Raw genomic sequence first — 13,432 nt, forward strand, 5'->3', positions numbered from 1 at the left:
TACATTTTAAGATTATTTAAACACTTGTTTATCAGAAGTAAGTCATCATAGATACTTATTGAAAGTCTGTTTCCTTGATGATTTTTAAGTTTTAGTTTTCTTGTGAAAATAGATATGAGTGTTGCAACAAGGGAAGGATATGTCAAGATAATAATATTATTAGATTATGAAGCCTCGGTAAATATTATTATCTGAAAGTGCTTGATTATTTTTTAAGTATTCAGTATATATTACAAATTCTAATGTCAATTTCCGAGTATTTTTGTTTGTTTTCTTAACACTTTTAGTATATTTTGTAAATTTTTAGCATGAAGTACTTTAATTAAGAATTTGCTTTGTTTAGGGTCACCTGGGTGGCTCCGTCGGTTAAGTGTCCGACTTCAGCTCAGGTCACAATCTCCCAGTTTGTGAGCTCGAGCCCCGTGTCGGGTTCTGTGCTGACAGCTCAGAGCCTGGAGTCTGCTTCGGATTCTGTGTCTGCCTCTCTCTGCCCCTCCCTTGCTCACACTCTCTCTCTCTCTCTCAAAAATAATTAAACAAACAAAAAAAAAAAGAGTTTACTTTGTTTAAATTATTTCTTCATTGATGATTGGCCGTTTTACTCATTTGTACCCTGAGCTTAAATAAAACATTACGCCTGTCTCACAAAATATCTACATAGTTACCCTTTGGGATTTTAGTGATGTAATGTCCGAACACCATTTGCAGGCCAACATTATGTCACCAACAATGAAAGTCCACTCACATACTTTCCTGAAATAAATTGGTTCAAAGTTTTTCTTTAAATAAATAAATAAATAAATAAATAAATAAATAAATAAATAATTTAGAGAGAGAGAGAGCACACGCATGTGAATGAGGGACAGGGGCAGAGGGAGAGAGAGAGAATCCTTAGCAGGCTCAAAGTTCAGTGTTGTGCCTGACGTGTGGGGCTCGATCCCATGACCCTGGGATCATGACCTCAGCCAAAATCAAGAGTCAGATGCTCAACCGATTGAGCCACCCAGGTGCCCCTAAATTGGTTCAGTTTTACTCAGTTTTGCTTATTGCCAAAATAGATTTCTGTCTTTTCTGATTTTTTACAGTGTTATAAATTTTCCGGAATATTGTTCTTTAATAATATCATTTCTTCCCTCCCCTCCCCCTTTTAAAGATTCATGCTTATTATGGTTAAAAGATCTGAATACTTATCCAAACTTGACCATATTTTCATTTATATTTTTCTTATTGTGTTTTACTAAAAATTCCCTGGTGTATAAATGTGCACATTGCATGATAATACTTGCACAACCTCTCCCATGGGGGTGTTAAGGACAATGTGAAAACGAAGTATCCAGGACCAACAGTAGGAGGTAAATAGTGTCAGTGCAATCACCCGGACCTTCTCAGAACACATTGTTCAGGGAGTGATCCAAGACCGTGGTATCAGCTACCTGTGGGTTTTAGGGTATGTTAACTTCTTGGCGAATCATCTTACGTTTATTAAATGTCTATAACTAGTAATGCTTCCTCACTTCAGATATTCTCTGCATGCTATTTAGGTAGGTCACCTAGATTTTTTTATTTTGGGTTAGTATTTTCATGGTGTACCTTTTCTCTTACTTTCTCCATCAATGTGATGAATTTTTACATTGGAAAGCTTGTCTTTTATGTAGCATTGTTAATCTTTTTTCGAATCTGAAATTCTTGATTTTGTTGAGTACATAATCCACATTCTTCTACACAGTTGCTAGGATGTTTGGTGTATGTGCAAAATTTTAAATTTTTTTTTAAGAGAAGTTTTAGGTTCACAGTCAAATTGAGAGGAAGGTACAGAGATTTCCCATACACCACCCCCTCCTCCCCCCCGCCAGGATCTCCCGTCATCAACATCCTTCACCAGAGTGGGACACGTATTGTAACTGATGAACCTGCATGGACTCTCATATCACCCAAAGCCCATTCTTTACATTAGGAATCATGGTTGGTGTTGTACACTCTGGGTTTGGACAGATTATACTGATGCGTCCACCACTGTACTATCCCACAGAGTGTTTTCACTGCTGTAAAAATCCTCTGTGCCCCCCCCCCTTTTTGTCCCCCTCACCCCCACCACTGGCAACCACTGATTTTTTCTTTATAGTCTCCATAGTTGTGCCTTTCCCAGAATGTCATATAGTTAGAATCACACAGGACAAAGCTTTTTCAGATTGGCTTCTTTCATTTAGTAATGCACATTTTAAAGTTCCTTCATTCCCAAGGTCTTTTCATGGCTTGATACTTCATTTCTTTTTACTGCTGAATAAGATTCTGTCATGTGGATGTATCACGTTCATCTACTGACGGACATATTGGTTGTTTCCAGGTTTTGGCAGTTCTTTTTTTTTTTAATTAATTTATTTTTTTAATGTTTATTTATTTTTGAGACAGAGAGAGACAGAGCATGAACGGAGGAGGGTCAGAGAGAGAGGGAGACACAGAATCCGAAGCAGGCTCCAGGCTCTGAGCCATCAGCACAGAGCCCGACGCAGGGCTCGAACTCACAAACAGTGAGATCATGACCTGAGCCGAAGTCGGATGCTTAACCAACTGAGCCACCCAGGTGCCCCCAGGTTTTGGCAGTTCTAAGTAAGGCTGCCATACACACCCACATGCAGGTTTTTGTGTGGACGTGATTTCCGGGCTCCTTTGTATAAATACTCAAGTTTGTGATGGCTGGATGGTTGTGATAAAAAATGTTTAGTTTTGTAAGAAACCACGAGTCTCCCAATGTGGCCGTGCCATCTCGTGTCCCCACTGGCATGAGAGTTCCTGTTGCTCCACATCGTCCTCAGCATCTGACGTTGTCAGTGACGCACATTTTGTCCGTCTCAGTACATGTGTAGTTGTATCTCATTCTTGCTTTAATCTGTCTTTCCCTGATGATACGTGATGGGGCCTATTTTCATATGTGTAATTACCAGTCATAAATCTTATTTAGTGAGGTGTCTGTTGAGAATGTTGGCCCATGTTTAATTGGGTTCTTATTAACTTTTAAGAGCTCTTTGTATATTTTTAGGCAGTAGTCCTTTATCAGATGCGCCTTTTGCAAATGTCTCCCCAGCCTAAGGTTTGTCTTATCATTCTCTTGACAGTCTTTTGCTGAGAAATTTTTAATTTCCAAGAAGTCCGGCTTATCAGTTCTCCCTTTTATGGGTCACACCTGTGGTGTTGTACCTAAGAGTCATTGTCACACCCAAGGTCATCTGGGTTTTTGCCTCTGCTTTCTTCTAGGAGTTTTTCAGTTTTACATTTTATATTTAGGTCTGTGATCCGTTGGGAGTTAATTTTTGTGAAAGGCATAGGTCTAAGTAGAGATTTTTTTTTTTTTTTGCGTGTAGATATCCACTTGTTTTATAACTATTTGTTGGAAAGATTATCTTTGTTTCATTTTATTGCCTTTGCTCCTTCGTTTTACACAGATAGATATTGTACATATTTTGTGAGTGATCTCAACCATCATAAGTAAAGAAAAATACAGAGTCACATGAAAATGTTACTTTTATGGTTATAGGTATTTATCCAAGCAACTCACCAGCAGATGACAAACAACATCGACGTATAGAAAATTAGAACAACATCATTCACAGTTTGAACTAATAGTGACGTATGTAAACTCAACATTCAATGGGCAAAAACATACAGATTCTCAAATGCAGTGGGAGCGTTTTGTGAGTTTTGAATGTACTAAGTTCTAAAGCAAAATACACACACACACACACAAATAGCATTATAAATGTACAGGCTTGTTTCACTGAGTTAGAAATTTTAGTGGAAAGAATCTGGACTTCAACACCGCCAAGACCTAGATGAGGCTGTACTTTGTTCAGTTGTTTGACGCGTCGGTTGCTTCTGGGAGTCTGGATGTCTGTTTTGGCAGAAGAGAAATGGTGGCTACAAGGCCAGTTTGCTGTGGAGATTAGAGCCAATATGTCAGCATAAGCCTCGGTTTCTGGCACAGGCTTTATAAGCACTCACTGCCTGTGAGCTGAGCATAAAGATGGGGCATGAGTAGACTCCTTCCTAGAGAAACGAACGATCTTTCAGACACAGAGTTGGGGAACCATTACTAGGTCTGTGGCCCTACTTTGATACTTACGCAATGTTCATTCACATATTCTGCTAAACCCAGTATTTCTCAGTGAATAGTACAGTTAACTTCCCTGCCCTTCACCTGTCAGTGTCCAGGTGCCTATTCACCTTTGACAGCTGGATGCCAGCCCCTCGTCCTCTGTGAAGTTGCGTTTTTTGCGTTAGTTGAGGAGACTCGTAATCCCACAAGTCACAGGGTGGGTTAGGTGGCTCCCCCTGGGTGCTCACCTCCACGTAGTGACTTGGGGATCCATGTGGTGGGACCCTGTTGGACATTTGCCTTCTGAGGTCAATGTGGAAAGCAGTGGACAAGCACAAGGAGATTTCTGGCCAACCTCACTTAGCTCCTGTCACGCAGAACGTAACCCAGTCGTGTGGTCCCGAATCAACTGCAGGAGAAGTTGTAAAAGCACAGTGGGATTGTATGAGCACCTGAATAGTATAGTTGTAGATACTGTGTGTGCTTAGCCAGGTTTGGTTCTCGGTTTTGATGCTGTTAGTGTAATTTGCTGTGTGGTCTACTTAACCTGACGTTCATGTAGCCTCTCCTGGTCTCTCCTGATGAGTGTTTGTGCGTTTTTCCCGAGGGTGGGCTGGCAGGGGCTGGCCGCGGTCCAGAGGTCTTCTGTCTTGTGAGATTGCCCCTTGGCTATTGCTCTGCCAGGTGAGGGCGGGCTTTGCTGTGGGCCTTCAGGTAACAGCCTGCTGTGCTGATGTCTGGGCGCTGTGCCTCTCCAGCGCCGACCCAGGCTGCACAGAAGGCGAAGGACCTCCAGAAACTCACCGCCGTGTGTCCGGTTTCCTGTCCGGCCCCCCAGTCTCTCTCCACGTCTGTCTTGTGCTTCTTGTGTGCGTGGCATTCGTGCTTTTCAGCTGTACTTGGTGGGAGGAATATGGTGAGATGCGTCCGTCTCATTTTTTAAACGCTTACTTATTTATTTTGAGAGAGACAGAGAGAGCAAGCAGGGGAGGGGCAGAGAGAGAGAAAATCTCAAGCAGGCTGTGCACTGTCAGCACAGGGCCCGATGCGGGGCTCGATCTCATGGCCCTGGGATCATCTCCTGACCCCAAACCAAGAGTTGGACGCTTAAGTGACGGAGCCACCCAGGTGCCCCGTGCGTCTATCCAATTCCTTCTGGATTGAGAAAACGCCTCTTTCTTACATTTTATAAGTGGCTATTTGTGAAGTATAGGAAAGCTGCTGAGTCTAGTTATTTCTGAAAAGGACTAGAAACCAAACTCTAAATTGCAAATTAATATTTGTAAGCATATGCTCATGACATGTTAACATAAAATACTTCCTATCCATTTTTTTTTCCTTTTTTATGCACTGGCCCAAATTCACCTCCTTTAGAAAGCATTCTATTATTATTTTGAATAATATTCAAACTGAATTTGTTCTCTCCTCCATCAAAACCATACCTTTGATGGTATGGCTCTTAGCGTATAGTTCGACATTTAATTATACTCATTTTATACTCTGATTATATGTTTGAAATTCTTCTTACTGATCAACACGTTTCAGTCTTTTTTTTCTAAGCGTATTTCTTGAGAGCAGGTGATAAGCTCAGTTGTTGTCTTTACACACGTGTGGAACCCACCAACCCCTCATGGTGGTTGCTAGTATGGTATTGGAATGGACAGACAAGTCCCAGATGAAGTCCCCAAGCGACACAGAGCTTTGCCCTCTCACACAGTATTGGGGAAGCATTTGGTGTTTTGCATAGATTACTCCCTATATTGTGAAGTTCCTGATGTGGCCCCCCTCCCCCCCCCCACTTCTGTAGCCACATGACATTCTTCTTTCGTCACGACTAGGGTTGGAGATAGACACATAATCCCATACATCTGGGCAGGAGATTGTCTGGCAAGTCAGACAGTGACGGGGAACAAGTAATGGGGTAGGATTCAGTCAAGTGGCTCCAGAACCCCCTCCCTGCAATCTCCTTCCTTCCGTCCAATGTGTTCTCATCTTTTCCATCTTTGTCCTTTCCCCTGCTTAGAGACCCCAGCCATTGTCACATGTCAGAGTATAACTTTGTGTTTCAGGTTTCTGAAATTTTTGGAGAAGTAAGGATGGTTCCCCTGCAGGAAAGGCCATCTGTCAGGAAAATTAGGCTATGAAAAGCTCAGAAGGCAGCTTGATGTCGTATATTTTGTGCATATACCTTTATTTTATTTAAATTCTTGACCTGCTAGTTTTTACGAACACCACAAGGACGGCAAAGCAGTCAAGAGTTAAATTATATGGAAATTCACTTAAGATGATTTTCTAGTTTTAAGCTCTTGCACACCTCTTTCTGGATGGGCATGAGAAAGAGGGTGTGGAAATTAGCTTTTGGATGGCATGGGATTGAGAAAGATCGGCTTAGTGAGCAAACCCCCTGAAAAGCAAACTTCTGTGTGCCGGAACATTCACACTAAGGGATGTGGCTTTTCCTAATCCTTTATCCTGGATGCACCATAATGCAATATCCACCAGGAAATTAAAGCTTTAAAATGACAGTTATAAATTATACTGACAGATAGTAAAGAAGATGGGGGAAAATTGCATTTCTGAAAATGATTTTGCAAAGTCTCTTGATCAGGTTCCACAAAAGATGATTCGTGAACAGTAATTATGGCTGGGTGAGTGTGCCGGCTGTGTGGTTAGGGACTGCTAGGAAACACAAGGAAAGAAAGCATTTAGCAAATTAAAGACACTCACATTGGGAGCTGCTGATACTGGAGAAAACTTCAAGATTCAACATTTTAAGACTCAATGAATTTATTCAGATTCTCAGACCACATCATCAATGAATTCACTGTGCATGTAGCAGTCAAAATTAATATTGCATAAAGTTGCCATGTTTTGAGAGATAACAGAATAATTTTATCAGTCACTATAAATGCGGTATAAAGAAAATGAACAGTTGGGCAGTGTAGGAAAGCCGGCATACAGCTCACACCTTCATACCTTCCCCACTGTGCTACCGCTTGAAGGACAGTGAATGTTTGGGGGCATGAAATTTTAATGATTGGTCTCCCAGCTGATGACTCATTGGGACAGCGAATACTTTCATCAAAATGCGTAAACTTGACAATATTAGAATCGTTTTTAATAAGGTGAATAAAATGGGACCATCCCTAATTATAAAAAAAAATTATGACTCTGATAGGCATCCTGAAAAATCAACTGTATTAAATGGCACTGATTCCTAATTGACTTTTTACAGACGATGACCTGTTCACTCTTACTCCGCCAGCTTGACACTGTTGTTTAATAAAATTATACGTGTAGCTAGTAATTTTCAAAATTGCACTCTGGTTGTCAAAGTCCATTTTGCCTGTCCTTGTACTCCCAATCCCACAGGATGGGTGAAATGAATGCGCCCTCACATTGATGATTATGTCGTTGCCAAAATAAAGTCTGCACTGAATAGAACCCATAGCCTTCTACTTGGTCTATCAGAGGCTTCCCAGTGACCAGAGAAGCATTCGTCAGCGCCATAAGGTGCTGATAAAAGTCTGTACAGACTAAACAACCAAGGTGATTATTTGTGCTGAGACAGTAATTTAGTAAAATTGCTCTTATCCGTTATATCTGTATGAAATTTATATGGAAGAATGTAAGAATTTATGCATGCATATAGAAAAGAAATCGTCTGTCTTGTACATGTGACTATGGCAAGATATCAGAATTCACTGCAACAGTTGGTCAGTTTTGGAATTTCTTATTGTTTTATCTTTAGTCCCAGAGCACCAATAAAAGTAAGATAAATTTGTATTTTTGGTTCTGAAATTCCAATTATAAATTGCATCAGGGTTGTATAACTGACTGGTTATATATGCCCTGGTGTCGTTTGGTGTTTAAATTCTTCCTCCAACATATCCATGCAGATGGCTGTACCTCCTCAGAAGATTTATGCCTGTTGATAAAGAAACCGAGCCGAGTTCATTGTCGTGCATTATGCGCAGGCTTCTGGAGCGTCTGCTGTATCCCCCTGTGCCACATGACCTTCTCCGTGTGCCTGTGCACCGTTCTTCTACAAAAACGCCTTCATTCCTTGGGTCTAGGCAGACGCGTTTCCTAACATCCATCATATTTTCTCAGTCAATACACTGGGGAAAACACATAATATCTTCTTTCCATTGTGTTTATTTTGTGACGGGTATTGTTTCTTTCACTTGGATTAGAGACCATTGGAGGGTTGAAGTTGTGTTTCTCACCCCCTTTCACTTATAGAATTTGCTAAGTGATGTGTGCCCACATGGGAGTTAACATATGATCTCTCTTCCAAGTCCTTCTAAGTGGGCTTACAATGAGAAAAAAGGAAAGAAAAACATCTGCATGTTTTTGAGGGTCTTAATTGATTTCTTGGAAATGTGGAGATTTTTTTTTCCATATTTACCTTTCAGATCCAAGTGGCTCTATAAATCAGTCATGTGACATGAAATTTTAGAAGAATATTTTTGGACAATCTGCTAAGAAGGGGCCAAAGTTTCTTGGTCATCATAAAGGAGATTCTGTAGATGACCCTGACTCTTGTCCCCTTTTGCTCACATTTTACTTGGTCTGTCTTGTTATTGTTGAGTTTTATGGGTGTTGTCGTGTGTATCTAAAAAAGTCATTGTCATACTCAAGTTCATACAGGGTTTTTTTCCTATTTTATTTTCTAGAAATTTTACTCTTTATGTTAGGTCTGGATTCATTTTTTTTTTAATTTTTTTTCAACATTTATTTATTTTTGGGACAGAGAGAGACAGAACATGAACGGGGGAGGGGCAGAGAGAGAGGGAGACACAGAATCGGAAACAGGCTCCAGGCTCTGAGCCATCAGCCCAGAGCCCGACGCGGGGCTCGAACTCCTGGACCGCGAGATCGTGACCTGAGCTGAAGTCGGACGCTTAACCGACTGCGCCACCCAGGCGCCCCACGTCTGGATTCATTTTAAGGTAAGTGTGTGTGAAATGTGTAAGAGCAGTGTCTGGAATTTTTTTTTGGGGGGGTGGGGACATACAGGTTTTTGAGTACCATTTGTTGAAAGGATCATCCATTTTTGGTTGAGTTGACTTTGCTTTTTTGTCAAAACAATCAGTTCACTATACTTGTGTCAGTCTGTTTGTGGGATTTCTGTTACGTTCCCCTGATATATCTGTTTATTCTTTTACTAATATCTCATTGTCTCGATTACACTATCTTTATAGAGAATTTTGAAATCAGGTGATTGTCGTCCTCCTATTTTGTTCATTTTTCAATATTGTGTTGGGTATTCTGGGTCTTTGCCTTTCCCTTTAAACTTGAGAGCCAGTTTGTTGATATCCATATAATTACTTGCTGGACTTTTTTCTGGGATTCTATTAAATCTATATATTTAATAGGGTCAATTAAATATCTTAACAGCATTGAGTTTTCTGACCATGAACATAAAATACTTCTCCATTTATTGAGACCTTCTTTGATTCATTTTGTTAGTGTTTTGTAGTTTTTCTGAAATAAACCTTGTACATATTTTGTTAGCTTTGCACTCACTATCCATATTTTTGGTGTTAATTTAAATGTGTTTGTTTTAAAATTCAAAGTACACTTATTTGCACATTGCTAGTTTACAGGACAGCCGTTGACTTTTCTTATTTTACTATTTTTTAAAATTTATTTTTGAGAAAGAGAGCGAGCAGGGGAGAGGCAGAGAGAATGGGAACATTTCAAACAGGCTCCATGCTGTCAGTGCAGAGCCTAACACAGGGCTCAAACTCACAAAACTGTGAGATCACGACCCGAGCCAAAATTAGGAGTCAGACGCTTAACTGATTGAGCCACCCAGATGCCCCTGACTTTTCTTATGCTAACTTTGTATCCTGTAATCTTGCTATAATCACTTATTGGTTTCAAGAGCTTTTTGTTAATTTTTTGGGCTACATAGAAAATCATGTGTCTGAAAACAAATAATTTTATTTCTTCCTAACCAATCTGTGTATCTTTAATTCTTTTTCTTGACTTATTGTATTAGCTAGGACTTCCAATACCTTGTTAATAAGTAGGAATGATGGGGGGACATTCTTGTCTTGTCCTGGTTCTTAGGGGGAGAGCATGTAATCTCTCTCTTTTTTTTTGATTTTTTTTTAAAGTTTATTTATTTTTGAGACAATGCGAGAGAGCGCAGGCAGCGGAGGGGCAGACAGAGGGAGACACAGAATCCGAAGCGGGATCCAGGCTCCCAGCTGTCAGCCCAGAGCCCGACGTGGGGCTCGAACTCACGAACTGCGAGATCATGACCTGAGCCGAAGTCAGATGCTCAACCGACTGAGCCACTCAGGTGCCCCATGTCATTTCTCATTATTAAGAGAAGTGTTTGCTGTGGGGTTTTGTAGATGTTCTTTATCAAGTTGAAGTTCCTCTCAGTTTCTGGTTTATGGAGAGTTTTTAATCAGGTATTGGTGTTGGATTTTGTCATATGCTTTTTCTGCATCTGTTGTACGATTGCGTGATTTTTCTTCTTTAGCCTGTTGGTGTAATGCATTAGATTTATTGATTTTTGAATCTTAAATTGGCCTTTTCTATCTGGAATAAATCCAATGTGGTCATGGTATGTAAGTCTTTGTTTACATTGTTGGATTCTGTATACTAATATTTGATGCATTTTTGCATCTGTGTTCAAGAAATGTATTTGTCTGTAGTTTTCCTTTCTTATAACATTTTGTCTGGCTTTGGTATTAGGCTGACACTGCCTTATTTAATGAGTTAGGAAGCACTTCCTGTACCCCTGTCCCACAAAAGAGATTGTGGAGAATTGACATAACATCTTATTAAATGTCTGATAGAAACCCCTCATGAAGCCATCTGGGCCTGGATGTTTACTAAGTGTTGGTGTAATTTCTTTAATAGAAATAGGCTTATTCATATCATGTTTGTCCTTGAATGAGCTTTGGTAGATTGTGATTTTTGAGAAATTGTTATATTTCATATAAATTATCTTGTAAAAACCATGCATGAGTACTGGGTGTCAAATGTTTTGTTCTGAGTCAACAGTACGATATGTCTTTTCTCTGTTAGCTTGTAGGTATGATAGTTCCTTTGATTCGTTTTTAATATTGATCCAGACTTCCATACCTAGAAGAAAACCAACTTGAACATGATACCTAATTCTTCTTCACACACGGCTGACTGTGTTTGCTAATATTTTGTTGAGGATATTTGCACTGAAGTTCGTGAAAGAGATTAGTCTGTATTCTTCATTCCTCTTCCTTTCCTCTTCTTCATCCTTGCCCTGCTTTTTCCCCTTCTACTGCCTCTTAATTACTGTCTCTGCCTGGTTCTGGTATCACAGTAATACGAACTTCATACCATAATTTGGAAACTGTGCCTCCCGCTCTGTTTCCTGGAAGAAATTGTGTAAAATTGGTTGGTATTCTTAAAATGTTTGGTAAAATTTTTCCATTAAAATCATCTGGCTGTGGAGTATAGATTTTTGTTTGTTTTGTTTTTGTTTTTTCAGGAGTTTTAAATTACAGACTCAGTTTCTTTATAATAATTTAAAAAATATTTTAATGTTTATTTATTTTTGAGAGTGAGGGAGAGACAGAGCGTGAACAGGGGAGGAGCAGAGAGAGAGGGAGACAGAATCCAAAGCAGGCTACAGGGTCCGAGCTGTCAGCGCAGAGCCCAACGCAGGGCTCGAACCCACAAACTGCGAGATCATGACCTGAGCTGAAGTCGGCTGCTTAACCAACTGAGCCACCCAGGCACCCCAAGTTTATTTTGAGAGAGAGACAGAGAGAGGCACAGAATACAAAGCAGGCTCCAGGCTCTGAGCTGTCAGCGCAGAGCCCGACGCGGGGCTCGAACTCACTGACCGCGAGATCATGACCTGAGCCGAAGTCGTCGCTCAACCAACTGAGCCCCCCAGGCGCCCCCAGATTCAGTTTCTTTAATGGTTATAGTGCATATTTTCTGGCTCCTCACTCATCTTTGCTGAGCTTTTGTAGTTGTGTTTTCCAAGGAATTGATCCATTTCTTGAAAGTAGTGAAATTTATGCACATACCTTTGTTTGTGGTAATTCCCCATACTTCCTTTAATTTTCTGTGGGATCTGTTGTGATGGCCTCTTATTTCATTCTTGTAGTTAGTGATGTGTCTTCTTTAATTTTAACGTTGCTAGTCTTGTTATAGAGTTATCAACTTCACTGATATTTTTAGTTTATTTCTACTCTTTATGAATTCTTTTCTGCTTCTATTGTGGAAATTTTGCTATTCATTTTCTTTGTTTCTTGGGTTAGAACATTGATTTGAGACCTCTCATATTTTACCATAAACATTTAAGTTTCCCTTTAACAGTGTTTTAGATGTCTTCCACATATTTTGATTTTGAATTTTCATTTTCATTCAGTTCTATGTATTTTTACTTTTTTGAGGCTTATTTTATGACCTATGGATCACGGAGAAGCGTGTCGGTTAATTTCAGTGGGATTTCCTGTTTTCTTTCTGTCAGTAATTTCCAGTTTGACTTCATTGATGTCAGAGAACATTGATGTCTGTGTGGTTTTAATGTTTTAAATATTTGAGGTTTGTTCTGTGAATCAGGATATAATCTGGGTGCTCCAACAACTGTGTATTTGTGCTAATTGGTTGGAGCATCTGGTGATGTCAGTCACATCCTGTTGGTTGATTGTGATGTTCAGTTATTGTCAGTTCCTAGTGACTGGTGCTTTCTTGGGGCACTGACTGCCTTTAACAGAAATGGACCGCCTGCCGGTGAGGTTTGGAAGCATTCCTCTGTCCTCTGTTCACTGATGGAAATCTTATAAAAGCCTTTTGTTATTGTTTTTGCTTAATTTGCAAATGCTTTGGTTTGATGGTTTTTGTTTCATTTTGAAATCTGAAGGCTCACATTTGTGTATGGCATCCTTTCTCTCATGAGCCACTCTGAAAAAGTTCACGTTAATATTCTATCAAGTTTCAAGCCATCCTTATCCGTTCCCAGGATATGTGAAAATTGATATAAACACGGTTTAAATGATAAGAAAGTTAAGGTATGGGGGTACGTGGGTGGCTCAGTTGGTTAGGTGTCCGACTTCAGCTCAGGTCACGATCTTGCCGTTTGTGGGTTCGAGCCCCGCATCGGGCTCTGTGTTGACAGCTCGGAGCCTGAAGCCTGCTTCGGATTCTGTGTCTCCCTGTTTCTCTGCCCCTCCCGCTCTGGTTCTCTGTCTCTTTCTCTTTCAAGAATAAATAAACATAAAAAAAAATTAAAAAAAAGAAAGTTAAGGGAAGTTTTAAGGATACAAATAGAAATATAAGTGCGTAAAGATATTAGTAACTTTCCTGCTTAAATACTAGTTGCTG

This window comes from Lynx canadensis, chromosome B4 (assembly GCF_007474595.2).
Source record: "Lynx canadensis isolate LIC74 chromosome B4, mLynCan4.pri.v2, whole genome shotgun sequence".
Taxonomy (NCBI): domain Eukaryota; kingdom Metazoa; phylum Chordata; class Mammalia; order Carnivora; family Felidae; genus Lynx; species Lynx canadensis.